Genomic DNA, 13,134 nt, shown 5'->3' with positions numbered 1-13,134 from the left:
CTTTAAAAGTCTGTAGATTATAGGAGCAATGAAAAACTGAGGAAGGTAAGGAGTTCAGTTTTGAGGTCCCGAGAAAGAATGGGTTATAAATTGGGCCGCGTAGCATCCATTTTGTAGGCTCTACCCAGGCTCCTAAGGACCCAAAATGGCATCCGGAATCCACGCCCGTGCTTCTAGCATGATGTGCGCTGGATGCCATCTTGGTAAAGGCGTTTGCGCACACGCAGATAATGAACGCTGGCACCATGTAAAGTAAGGAGACTATGCAGTAGATCTGTGTGCAATGCTGATTTAAAGGGACAGATGCGATTTTGGAACTCAACGCTCCAGCCAATGCACTGCCTTAACCGTGCAGAGCTGAACAGGTCATAGACAGCCTGAACGTCCCCTCACCAGCATTATTTAAACAGATCATGCAGGTGTTCCAGGTTAGTTGCTGGATTATTGCTTCTGGCTGCTGGTACAATTGTATGTGTTTGTTGAAGCTTCCTATACTTGGAGAAAGTTGCAATATTATGTAGCGAGTGGTTTGGCGGGTTCTGCAATATTATTAGTGGCATTTAAAACAGTGCGCTGAATAATGTTTTTGCCAACCATGGCTGTCCTGCAATGGCTCCCGCTGGACATTGAACATGACTGAGAGCATGCAGAGAGGCCACTCAGAGCAGGTCAAGCTGCGAGGAGAGGGAGGAGGAGGAGGAGGCGCAGGATACCGAGCAGGAGGTCATATCCAACGAGGGCCTTCAGGGAACAATACTCTTACCTCAACATGAGTGGAGATCAGTGCATCCGACGGCTGCGGTTCACCAAAGAGGTCAGGATGGAGATATGTCAACTGCTGCAGACACATCTGCAGCCTCAGAGCAGGGCAAGGACAGCATTGCCTGTGGCTGTCAAGGCAACCATGGTGCTGATCTTTAACGGCTCTGGATCCTTTCAGGCCTCTGCTGGTGATATGTGCAACATCTCGCAGTTTGCGGTGCACTGCTGCATAAGGGAGGTCACTGAGGCACTGTACGAGATGTGCAACAGGTTCATCACGTTCCCTCTTGACAGAGAGAAGCAGAACGAGCGAGCACGAGGCTTTGCTCGCATGTTGCAGAGTGCCATTGACTGCATGCATAGTGCCATGCTTCCTCCACATCTCAACTTGGCCATCCTCATGAAAAGAAAGGGGTTCCACTCCTTCAATGTGCAGCTGGTGTGCGACCACACGCAGCGTATCATGCAGGTCAATGCCCGCTACCGTGGCAGCAGTCATGCGCTTTCATTCTGCGGCAGTCCAACGTCTCATCTATCTTTCAACCGGCTCGGCAAGTCAAAGGCTGGCTACTGGGTGACGAGGGCTATCCCCTCATGAGGTGGCTCATGACTCCACCGGTCAAGAACACACGTACATGTGCAGAGCAGGCCTAGAATGAGAGCCAAGCGGCCACACGACACGTCATCGAGCAGATCATATGCCTCCTAAAGCAACGCTTCCGCTGCCTGGACTGTTCTGGAGGAGCCGTGCAGCACTCCGCTGAGCGAGTGTCAAGATTCATCGTTGTACGCTGCATGCTGCACAACCTCGCCCTTATGAGAGGACAGCCCTTGCCACCACCTATCCGGCAAGACCCAGAGCCAGAGGCAGAGGAAGAGGAGGAAGAGGTGGAGGAGGGGGAGGAGACAGAGGAGGAAGTGGAGGAAGGTGCACAGGCCCTGTCTGCCAGGACTCTGCGTGCTCACCTTATTCGTGAGCAGTATCAGTAACTTCAACGACACCTCACAGGTCAGCAACAGTCCTACACTCCCCACCCGTCCTCCCCCACATGACCATCAAATAGTCCTCCTTATGATTACACATTGCTTCCTCCCGCAGCTCATCGCAGAAATTAAAACCATCGCCAAGACCGAGTAATTACAGGCCAGTCAGCCTAACCTCGGTGATGGGCAAATTATTGGAAACAATTCTGAGGGACGGTATAAACTGTCACTTAGAAAGGCATGGATTAATCAAGGACAGTCAGCATGGATTTGTTAAGGGAAGGTCGTGTCTGACTAACTTGATTGAATTTCTTGAGGAGGTAACAAAGAGGGTAGCATATTTGATTTAGTCTACATGGATTTTAGCAGGGCTTTTGACAAGTTCCCACATAGCAGACTGGTAAAGAAAGTAAAAGCCCATGGGATCCAAGGGAAAATGGCGAGTTGGAACCAAAATTGGTTCAGTGGCAGGAAGCAAAGGGTAATGGTCGACGGGTGTTTTTGTGACTGGAAGGATGTTTCCATTGGGGCTCCGCAGGGCTCAGTACTAGGTCCCTTGCTTTTTGTGGTATATATTAATGATTTAGACTTAAATGTAGGGGGCATGATTAAGAAGTTTGCAGATGATACTAAAATTGGTCGTGTGGTTGATAGTGAGGAGGAAAGCTGTAGACTGCAGGAAGATATCAATGGACTGGTCAGGTGGGCAGAAAAGTGGCAAATGGAATTCAAAATTAAGAAGTGTGAGGTAATGCATTTGGAGAGGGCAAACAAGGCAAGGGAATACACAATAAATGGGAGGATACTGAAAGGTGTAGAGGAACAGTGGGACCTTGGAGTGCATGTCCACAGATTTCTGAAGGTAGCAGGACAGGTAGATAAGGTGGTTAAGAAGGCAAACGAGATACTTTCCTGTATTAGCCAAGGCATAGACTATAAAAGCAGGTAGATTATGCTAGAACTGTATAAAACACTGGTAAGGCCACAGCTAGAGTTCAGGTCACCACATTACAGGAAAGATGTGATTGCACCAGAGAGGGTACAGAGGAGATTTACGAAGATTTTGCCAGGACTAGAGAATTTTAGCTATTAGGAAAGATTGGTAAAGCATTTGGGCCGAACGGCCTCTTTCTGTGCAGTAAATTTCTACGATTCTATGATTCTATGACCAATTGCGATGTCAAATACAAATTTATAAACCAACGCATGAAATGATGTATACAACATTACACTACTCACCCTTGTGCATTCTCTCAGTGCCTGTCGTTCGTGTGCCTTTTCCTTTCCTAGTGCTCCTACGAGGTGCATTCCCAGTGGCTGGAGCATGGGTGGTGGAAGGCTGCTGAACTTCAGTTGTGGAGAGTGCAGATGGCCTTGGAGGACAACCTCGAGCAACTCTGGGCCGGGAGGGCCCGGCTCCAGACTGCACTATCTCGTAATGGGCTGCAGCAGTCTGGGCTGACTGGCTGACAGGCAACAGCAAGGGCACTGGTGGAGTGGCAGAGGTGGGAGCAGGAATGCTGTCATCCTGAGAGCAGACAGCAGGCCCTGGTATGTCCTGTCCACAAAAAGCAGGACAAATCCAATCCGGCCAATTACCGCCCCCCTCAGCCTACTCTCAATCATCAGCAAAGTGATGGAAGGTATTATCGACAGTGCTATCAAGCGGCACTTACTCACCAATAATCTGCTCACTGATGCTCAGTTTGGGTTCCGCCAGGACCACTCAGCTCCAGACCTCATTACAGCCTTGGTCCAAACATGGACAAAAGAGCTGAATTCCAGAGGTGAGGTGAGAGTGACTGCCCTTGACATCAAGACAGCATTTGACTGAGTGTGGCACCAAGGAACCCTAGTAAAATTGAATTCAATGGGAATCAGGGGGAAAACTCTCCAGTGGCTGGAGTCATACCTAACACAAAGGAAGATGATAGTGGTTGTTGGAGGCCAATCATCTCAGCCCAGGGCATTGCTGCAGGAGTTCGTCAGGGCAGTGTCCTAGGCCCAACCATCTTCAGCTGCTTCATCAATGACCTTTCCTCCCTTATAAGGTCAGAAATGGGGATGTTCGCTGAAGATTGCACAGTGTTCAGTTGCATTCACAACCCCTCAGATAATGAAGCAGTCCGAGCCCGCATGCAGCAAGACCTGGACAACATCCAGGCTTGGGCTGATAAGTGGCAAGTAACATTCGCGCCAGACAAGTGCCAGGCAATGACCATCTCCAACAAGATAGAGTCTAACCACCTCCCCTTGACGTTCAACGGCATTACCATCGCCGAATGCCCCACAGTCAACATCCTGGGGTCACCATTGACCAGAAACTTAAATGGACCAGCCATATAAATACTGTGGCTACAAGAACAGGTCAGAGGCTGGGTATTCTGCAGCGAGTGACTCACCTCCTGACTCCCCAAAGCCTTTCCACCATCTACAAGGCACAAGTCAGGAGTGTGATGGAATACTCTCCACTTGCCTGGATGAGTGCAGCTCCAACAACACTCAAGAAGCTCAACACTATCCAGGACAAAGTAGCCCGCTTGATTGGCACCCCATCCACCACCCTAAACATTCACTCCCTTCACCACCGGCGCACTGTGGCTGCAGTGTGTACCATCCACAGGATGCACTGCAGCAGCTTGCCAAGGCTTCTTCGACAGCACCTCCCAAAACCACGACCTCTTCCACTTGGAAGGACAAGAGCAGCAGGCACATGGGAAGAACACCACCTGCACGTTCCCCTCCAAAATATATCGTCGTTCCTTCATCGTCGCTGGGTCAAAATCTTAGAACTCCCTAGCTAACAGCACTGTGGGAGAACCTTCACCACACGGACTGCAGCAGTTCAAGAAGGCGGCTCACCACCACCTTCTCAAGGGCAATTAGGGATGGGCAATAAATGCTGGCCTCGCCAGCGATGCCCACATCCCATGAACGAATGAGAAGAAAAGGTTCAACTGCCATGGTGCCACTGCCTATCTCATGGGATGGCGCCTCAGCAATTCTGCTGATCTGCTGGAGAACAGATTGCTGGACTGCTGTGACATTCTGGAAGCCCTATTCCACAGTGGAACCACAGCCATGAGAGTAGCAGTCTGAGCCTATAACGAAGCAGTCTGAGCTTCCAAAGCAGCAGCCCGAGCTCCAAATGAAGTATGCAGACCTTTGATGGCATCTGTTTGTGCTGCAATGGAAGCTGCCAGTGTGTGACCTGTGAATGTGTGGATTGCAAGAGTGGTACAATGTAAGGGTGAGATGCAGCATCTGAAGTGCAGCATTGCGTACGGATGGGCAGCATTTGTTGGGTGGGTGACAGGGGGCGGGGGGGTGGGGTGTTGTGCGTGGAGCAGTGGTGCAGTTGGTAAGATGTGCTACTTGACATTTGAATTCACTCACCTTGGCCACTCCTGTCAAATCATTGAACTTTTTCCTGCACTGCATCCACGTACGTGGTGTAATGCTGCTGGCATTCACTTCCAGCGCCACTTCCTCCCACTGCCTCCGCAGCTGGTGTCTGGAGGATCTCTTGCCACCCTGTGGGTACAGGATGGCTCTCCATGTGTCCATCTCCTCCACCAAGGCCTCCCGTGCGTCATCGGAGAACCTCGGTGCATGCTGTCTTGCAGGTCCAGCCATTACACTTGTCTTCCACCACCGATTGCATTGACAGTGCACCTCCCCTTTAAGAGGTGCAGGCTGCCTTTAAGTAGTGCTGGCCACGCCCCATATCAGGCCCACTGCTGGTGCGTGCAGCCACTCAACAGCGCAGGTGGTGCTGGCTGCACGCAGAAATCATGGAGGTGATCCAGCTGCACGAATCTCACGTGCTGCCTGCATTTCAACGACCGGGCGTGGGTTAATCGCGCACCGCGATCCCCGTGCCCGGATTCGGGGGTTATCTAATTTAACCCCCAATGAGTTGGAGTAGGAGGCAGTTGCTCTTAAGTTGCTATTGGTGTGCTATTTTGGGGTTAATTGTGGGTTGCTAAAAGTTTCTGGGCTAAGTTACTCCTACTGGTTTACACACCGTTTTACTGTTTTCAGTTGGTTGGCTAAAATGCAGACTTTTCCACCTGCACACTGGATCAGCCACTGGAAAGGAGCAGCACTTATCCTCTAAAATATTTTTGAACTGTAATTAGGAGGCAGTTAAGCATCTGGAATTGTATTGGGAAAGCAAATGTAATTTACTCTGAGAATTGCTGTACAATTGGACAGTACAGAGTGAGGAAAGCTAGTTTTACAGACGAGAAGCTGCAGCCTCCTCTGCAAGGACATAGGAAGAGGAGGCACATATTTTAAAGGGCTGCTAGCCACTCTCTTAGAAGCAACTGATGCATCTGGTAGGAGGTAGCTAAAAACAGGAAACACTAGTCAGCCACCACAGTCTGCTACATAGCACTGGGAGGCCTACAGCCATTGAAATCCCAGCAGGCAGTCAGTAAAACCCTGCAAAGTAGAAAGGAAAACTGCACTTGCTGAAAATCTGTAATAAATACACAAAATACTGGAAATACATAGCAGGTTATGGTATTTTGAGCGTGTGCACACACACACACACACACACACCAGAAACACCATAACTTGCCTTTCCTCTTTACAGATGCTGCCTGACTTGCTACGTATTTTCATCATTTTCTGTTTTTATTCCAGTAACAAATTTCAGTCAGCTAACACACCTACTCATTCCACAAAGGGAAACAAGTAGAAGAAGTGGTATGAAGATAATGAAGCAGTCCGAGCCCGCATGCAGCAAGACCTGGACAACATCCAGGCTTGGGCTGATAAGTGGCAAGTAACATTTGCGCCAGACAAATGCCAGGCAATGACCATCTCCAACAAGAGAGAGTCTAACCACCTCCCCTTGACATTCAAAGGCATTGCCATCGCCGAATCCCCCACCATCAACATCCTGGGGGTCACCATTGACCAGGAACTTAACTGGACCAGCCACATAAATACTGTGGCAACAAGAGCGTGTCAGAGGCTGGGTATTCTGCGGTGAGTGACTCACCTCCTGACTCCCCAAAGCTTTTCCATCATCTACAAGGCACAAGTCAGGAGTGTGATGGAATACTCTCCACTTGCCTGGATGAGTGCAGCTCCAACAACATTCAAGAAGCTTGACACCATCCAGGACAAAGCAGCCCGCTTGATTGGCACCCCATCCACCACCCTAAACATTCACTCCCTTCACTACTGGCGCACAGTGGCTGCAGTGTGTACCATCCACAGGATGCACTGCAGCAACTCGCCAAGGCTTCTTCGACAGCACCTCCCAAATCCACGACCTCTACCACCTCAAAGGACAAGGGCAGCAGGCGCATGGGAACAACACCATCTGCATGTTCCCCTCCAAGTCACACACCATCTCAACTTGGCAATATATCGCCGTTCCTTCATCATCGCAGGGTCAAAATCCTGGAACTCCCTTCCTAACAGCACTGTGGGAGAACCTTCACCACACGGACTGTAGCGGTTCAAGAAGGCGGCTCACCACCACCTTCTCAAGGGCAATTAGGGATGGGCAATAAATGCTGGCCTTGCCAGCGATGCCCACATCCCATGAACAAATAAAAAAAAGGTTCCATGTCAAACATCTGAAGCAAAGCACAAGCACCAAGAGGCAGCATTGTGCCAACTCAAGCAGCCAACATTCATACACTACATAATAGAATCATAAAATCATGGAATCATACAGCACAGAAGGAGGCCATTTGGCCCATCATGCATGTACCAGCACTTTGGTGGAGCTTTCCAATTATCCCACTCCCTTGCTTTTTCCCCATAACCCAGTAATTTTCTCCCCTTCAAGTTTTTATCCAATTTCCTTTTGAAAGTTACTATAGAATCTGCTTCCACCACTCTCTCAGTCAGTGCATTCCAGGTCATAATAACCCACTGCCTAAAAAAAATTCTCCTCATCTCACCTTTTGCCAATTACCTTAAATCTGTGTCCTTTGGTTACTGGCCCTTCTGAGGAAATAAAGGTCTGTGCACATGCCTTAAACATTGAGCTGAATACTGATTTGTAATTGGTTACAATAAAGCAAGAGCCCAGGAGTAGATGACAATGGACCGTATTTGAAGAACTGAGTAAGGAAGTGTAGTTTGGACATTGTTACTTAGCAGATGTGGTTTGCTCCTTTAAGAAATGGTGTAGCTCTGGCACTCCTTAGAAGGCATCTGGAATAAGTGCTTGACATGTCAGGTTTCCCTGCTGCATTGCTGGTACTGCTGCAAATTCTTCAGTAGCATTTTCACCCTGTTCTTCATCACTTGAGCACATTAGCATTCAAAGTCCATTTTCAACCTCCAGCAATCCTGTTAGTGCTGCAAAATGTGTAGTAAATGAGCACTGTGCTGACACTTGATTTCACACAATGAGGATCCAGGCAGGAGGAAGAGTGTAGGACTGTATAGAAGTCAGAGCAAAAAATTCAGAAGAGTAATAAAGATTGGTAAACTAGAGAGAAAGAGAGAGAGAAAGAGAGAGGAAAGAGAAAAGAGAGATAGGTGACAAGATTTTTGGTCATAAGAGAGAGAAAGATGCAGTAAGTGATTGATGGCTATAGGGGTATCAGTTTTCTGAAAACTCTACTTAGGAGTTGGTAAGTTTGATATCACTTAAATACAAGATGAACCATCTCTCTATCCATACTCCAGCCGAACCTCTGGAGAATGTACTTTGATCACAATATGCAATCGTCACAGAGGTTATACAAAGCTTTGTGGTGTTGGGGACTATTCTTCTATTCAAAATGGCAAGTTAAGAGTACATGTATATTGATGGTTCAGTCTATCTATATACTCTCCAGTCTATTTGTATATTTAGTGAGGCCTGAAAATTTGAGGCCAGAGACTCTGCTATCTCCTCTTTGACTTCTTTCAACGGTCTAGAATGCATAACAGAGACAAGTGACTTATCCAACTTGAGTTCTGTTAATATTTTTCAAACCAATTCTTTGTCTACAGTTGGCTTTAACAATTTTCCATATCCTCCTCTCGTGTACCAATGTTCCCATTTCCACCATCATTTATAAAAACTGATGCAAAATATTTATTTAATATCTCTGCCATACTTTGATCCTCCACAGTTAGACTCCCTCCTTCATCCCTGAGTGGTACTGCCCTCTCTTTAACAACTCTTTCATTTTTTTATTTGCTTACTATTTAATTTTGTATTTTATGTGAGCCTTTTTCATATTCCCCTGTGACCCTTCTAATCTCACTTTTCACTTCCCTACTACACTTTCTATATTTCCCATAATTATCTTTAATATTATTGATATAATTGTATCATATACCTTCCTTTTAAGTTTCAGGTTAGTTTTAATCTCTCTATTTATCCATGGAACTCTATTCTATATGCCCCTTCCTTTTTGTCTTATATGAATATATTTATTATTACCATCCATCTCCTATTCGAAGATTCTGCCGACTGCTGATCTGTTGACTTGTTTGTTAACTTTTCTGCCCAGATTCATTATTAACTCAATGAACTTTGCCTTTTTCCAGTCCAGCACTTATTTTTGAGTGGTAATGCTATAATGCCACTGCTATATCTGCCTTAATAGTTCCTAGGGCCCTGAAACATGACATACAACCACAAATAGTGGCTTCACTAATTAGCACAGACCTTCATACTCATAACGAGGACCTTGTAGCTTCTCTTTTCTTTCCTCCAATTGTCTTCTTTCCTCTTTTGAAGCTTGTGACCTGGGCTGTGCTAAAGCTATACAAAGCCCTGGCTAGAGTACTGTGTACAGTTCTGGGCACCGTACCATAGAAAGGACATATTGGCCTTGGAAAAAGTACAGTGTAGATTCACCAGAATGTTACCAGGGCTCCAAGAGTTAGATTATGAGGAGAGATTATATAAACTAGGCTTGTATTCCCTGGAATGTAGAAGGTTAAAGGGTGATTTGATTGAGGTTTAGTATTTTGAAAGGAATTGATAGGGTGGATAGAGAGAAACTTTTTCTGCTGGTGAGGGAGTCTAGGAAAAACCTTAAAATCAGAGCCAGGCCATTCAGGAGAGAAGTTAGGAAACATTTCTTCACGCAAAGGGTTGTAGAAGTGTGGAACTCTCTCCCACACAAAGCAGCAGATGCTAGCTCAATTAATAATTTTAAATCTGAGATTGATAGATTTTTGCTGGTCAAGGGTATTGAGGGATATAGAGCCAAGGCGGGTGGATGGAGTTAGGATACAGATCAGCCATGATCTCACTGAATGGTGGAACAGGCTCCAGGGGCTGAATGGCCTACTCCTGTTCCTACGTTCCTATAAGCAGTCCCACAATCATTGGATTAGAGCAAAGCTGTGTAGCCCTGCCATATCCATTTGAGAATAGTGGTGGACAATCAGGCCACTAATGAGAGGACTAGGCTCCATGAACATCCCCATCTTCAACCATGATGGAGTACAATAAGTGGATGATCCTACTTTGCCTTCTTTCAAGGCCACCACTATCATAGTTGCCAATGTCTAGTCAATTCGTTTCGCTCTATGTGACATTAAGAACTGGCTGGGTACACTTGGCACAGCAAAAGGTATGGGCATTGATAGCATCCCATCCCACTGAAGACCAGCGCACTAGAATCAGCCGACCCTCCATCTACTCACCAATAACCTGCTCTCCAATGCTCAGTTCAGATTCTGCTGGAAGCACTTGGCTCCTGAACTTGTCATAACCTGGTCCAGAAATGGATAAAAATGCTGAATGCCAGAGGAGAGCTGAGAGTAGCTGCTCTTAACAGTAAAGCAGCATTTGACTGATTATGGCACCAAGGGGACCTAGCAAAACTGAGGTCAGTGGGGGCCATGGGAAAATCTTCCAGTGGCTGGAGTTACACCTCACACAGAATAATTTAGTCATATTTGTTGGATGCCAATCGTCATAGCCCCAAGACATTGCTGCAGAGTTCCTGAGGGAAGTGCTTTGGCCCAGCCATTTTCAGCTGCTTTATCAATAACCTTCTCTCTGCCATAAGGTCATTGGTGGGCTGTTCCCTGACAATTCTAAGTGTTCAACTCCATTCGCAACTCCATCGATAATATCAGCCTATAGCGGGACCTGGACAACCTCCAGGTTTGCGCTGACAAGTAGCAGGTAAATGCCAGGCAATGACCATCTCTAACCAGAAAATATCCAACCTCCTCCCTCTGACTTTCAACAATATCACAATCGCTGAGTCTCCCACCATCAACATCCTGGGGCACACCATTGACCAAAAACTTAAACTGAACCAGCCATATCAACACCATGGCTGCAAGAACAGGGCAGAGGCTGGATACTCTATGACACCTACTGAACCCTTAAAACTGAAGTCAGAATTGTAACGGAATATTCATCACTCACCTGGATGGATGCAGACTCAAAAAATACTGAAGAAGTTCAACAATGTCCAGGACAGAGAAATTTGCTTCATCAATGCGCCTGCCACAAAACTCAATATTAATCTTCACCACGGGTGCGCTCTGGTTATGTACTATCTATAGATGCAATGCAGCAATCACTAAAATTCCTCCAACAGCACCTTCGAGCCCTTCGAACTCTACCACTGAGAAAGACAAGAGCAGCAATGTCATGGAAACAGTCAAATCACTATTGAGCACAAGGACGGCAGCAGTTTAAGAAGGCTCACCACCTTCTTCTTGGGATGGGCAATAAATATGACCTTGGCAGTGTTGCCCATATCCTGAGAGTATAATAATTTTTTTAAAAAATCAATGCGAAACCAGCCTGAGAAGCTAAGGTAAGCTTTGGCACCTTTATTGCCACTATCAGCTAACTTAGCATTGACTAAGGACTGAACCTGGGACCTCCCTGATGTGTATGGCTCAGTACCACTCAATGCAGTGTATTTAACATTGAGTAATTTGGGAATACCTGTGGATTGTTTTTTATACAGAAGGGGTCTGAAGAGAGTCAGTGTACATCCTTTCACACCATATTCCTGTAAATAAACATATTGGGGTAGAGTTTCCACTTTGGACCCAATCAGGAAATTGCGCCCAAAGAATGCTTGAAATTCTTTAAGTTTCTGCTAAAATTAATTTGCATAATTACAAATGTAAAATCTTCCATGATCCAGTGCAATCGGGCAGTGTAATAGAATGTCATCATTTTTTTTTCTTTCCATTAAAAAGTATTCCTTGATATATTTAAGAGTGGTAACCTGGTGCAGTTTTATTAACACAGCTGAAAATGGGTTTATCACCAAAAATAAGCATTTCTATAAGGGAGCCCAGTTCTCCCCCTGTGAGTAACCTGATTTAAAATCACTGAAAATGATTAAAAACACTATACTGAACCATTTATTAGTTTCATTAGTGTACACTAGTTAGTTTCTTAGTAAATTAAATATTTTTGATATGAAAAACTTTTAGAACATATCTACCAGAGCCTGTGCACCTAAGAAAATGAAGACGATTTGAAGAGCTTTCCCAAACCAGCACAATCGGTGGAATCTCACAATTTGGACCTGGGTGCGTGGCCAGTTTTGTGGGCAGGGCCTGATTCGGGCGAAAATTGAATCTTGAACCTGCATAAAAGATCGCGGAAAACGAGTGTTAGTGGTTTTGGGCGTAACTCACTTAGGTATTAGTGTTTAGGAGTGGCCACATGGACTACAGGGTCTTTCTTGCCCTGCATTTACCATTGTTCCTATGTAATCTGTTGTGAATAATAGAAAATGTGTGAGATGATAATATAAGGCTTTGTACATTTATTTAGGGCTGAACAGGGAAGCAAAGCAAGATTTTGAAAGACTGTAGATTACTGGCTGGAATTTTACCACTTGATGGTGCCATCACAATGTTTCTTCTATTCATTTTGGGCTTCTTTGTGTGAAAGTACAACTGTAGGTTGAAAATACAGAAGATCAATGCTAATCTCAAATTAGAGAAGTTAAAGTTTAAATGCTTTGTTAACTGAATGCACTCTGTCAAACAAATACTATGCGGTATTCTTGCGAAGTCCTGCTCCCCGTACAAAGAAAAGAACAAACTTGTTTTATATAGCACCTTATCACGTCTTCAGGATGTCCTAAAGCACTTTACAACCAATGAGTTGAAGTATTTTTAAAATGTAATCATTGTCATGCAAATAAACACAGCAGCCAATTTGCACATAGCAAGGTCCCACAAACAGCATTAAAGTAAGTAAACACTTAGTCTGTTTTGGTGATGAGGGAGAAAGGAGTAGAAGGATATGCATTAAACAGAGGCCCTATCTGCCTGGTGTCCTGCTGGTTATAGTTCTGCTGTTGTCATTTACAGCTACTCTAGACTGATCTTTTGTTTCTTAACTTGTCCATTTATCACCCGCCTTGCCTCGCACCATCATCCCTTTTGTCATTTAATTACTCTTGTCCTCCACCC

This window comes from Heptranchias perlo, chromosome 1, assembly GCF_035084215.1.
Source record: "Heptranchias perlo isolate sHepPer1 chromosome 1, sHepPer1.hap1, whole genome shotgun sequence".
Classification (NCBI taxonomy): Eukaryota; Metazoa; Chordata; class Chondrichthyes; order Hexanchiformes; family Hexanchidae; genus Heptranchias; species Heptranchias perlo.
The sequence above is the reverse complement of the archived record's forward strand: the minus strand, read 5'-3'. Positions refer to the sequence as shown.